Below are 1358 nucleotides of genomic sequence, written 5' to 3'. Positions count from 1 at the left end.
AAAACCTTAGTTAAGCACCTTGGGATGTTCCTTCAGTGGTCCACTGCCTCTGTAGAGGATTCATGGGTCACAATGGTGACTCTTGGCCATCTTCTACTTTTGTGAAACAGTCCCTTGTAGGAAATGGGAGGTCTTCATCTTTGCCATCCCTGAACAAATTTTAAGTACCGTGCATTCAGCAGGAAAATAACTCAATCTAGCTTTCCATTTTCAGTGTGGTTTCTTTGATGAATGATACAATTATAAAAAGGGCCAGAAATACTCAAACTCAGTGCTGCAAATTCTGAGCCCAGCAAACACCCGGAGGCCATCTCTCAAGTCTGAGGCTGTTTATTTGATGCTTTTTGCTCCTTATCTGTTCCTCCTGCTGCTGTTTCTTCTGGCTTCTTCCTTACCTGTCAATCGCATGTTGACCTTTCTGATGCTGGACACTTCTAAGCCCTATAGCTAACTTCAGACATTATTTTCCCTTCTCTGACTACAAAGTTATCAAACGTTCTGTTTCAAAAAACATTGGCCAGACATACACCTGGTTATCTATCATTTGCTCACATGTGCAGCTTGTAGCACATCATTCTCTCAGTGTAGACCTTTATTTTCACACATTATGATCCACTGGCTCAAAGAAAAGAAGGGGGTAGATGCAGGTGCAGGAAAATTAAAACACACACACACACACACACACACACAAAAAAAAAAAACCCAGAAAAAAGTGGATACATGATTTGATGTAGCCCTGAACATGTTTACCATGAAATTCAAATTGTACATCTACAGGAGCTGTAGAATTTTTACAAACCACGAGTGTCACAGGATTCTGGTATACCTCATATAGTCATCTGAGACGTGGTTGAGGTTAGACATAGCTAGGAGGAGTGGCACAGATTAACATTTGTTGAACATCTACTGTGTTATTTCTTAGACTGTCCCTAAGGATGTGTGATTGGTGAGAGTGGTTATTCAATTTGAGACTATCACCTGAAACATCTATGAAAATAAGTGTCTATACATTGGAAAAGGTGATACCATAGGTTAGGATGTCATTTTTTTTTAAACAAGTGCTATACAAACATTTATAAATCAGAGGAATATTTTTTTCATCAAATTAAATAGTAGTCATTACAAAGTAAATACCACCAGGTGTGTTCTGGACATCCTCAGAGTAAAGATGGGGCTGGTGCCTGATTCCCATCCTCTCTTCTCAGAGGACCCTGAGATCCTACCCCAGGACCCTGGGGCTTCATGGAACACAAGATGATCTGGGATTTTGAATCACAGCTCTACTGATAACTACATCTTGATCTTGGCAATTTATTTAATTTTTCTGAGCATCCATTTTCTTAACTTCAAAATAGGGG

The sequence above is a fragment of the Vulpes lagopus genome, chromosome 7 (genome assembly GCF_018345385.1).
Source record: "Vulpes lagopus strain Blue_001 chromosome 7, ASM1834538v1, whole genome shotgun sequence".
NCBI lineage: Eukaryota > Metazoa > Chordata > Mammalia > Carnivora > Canidae > Vulpes > Vulpes lagopus.
This window is presented reverse-complemented; position numbering follows the sequence as displayed.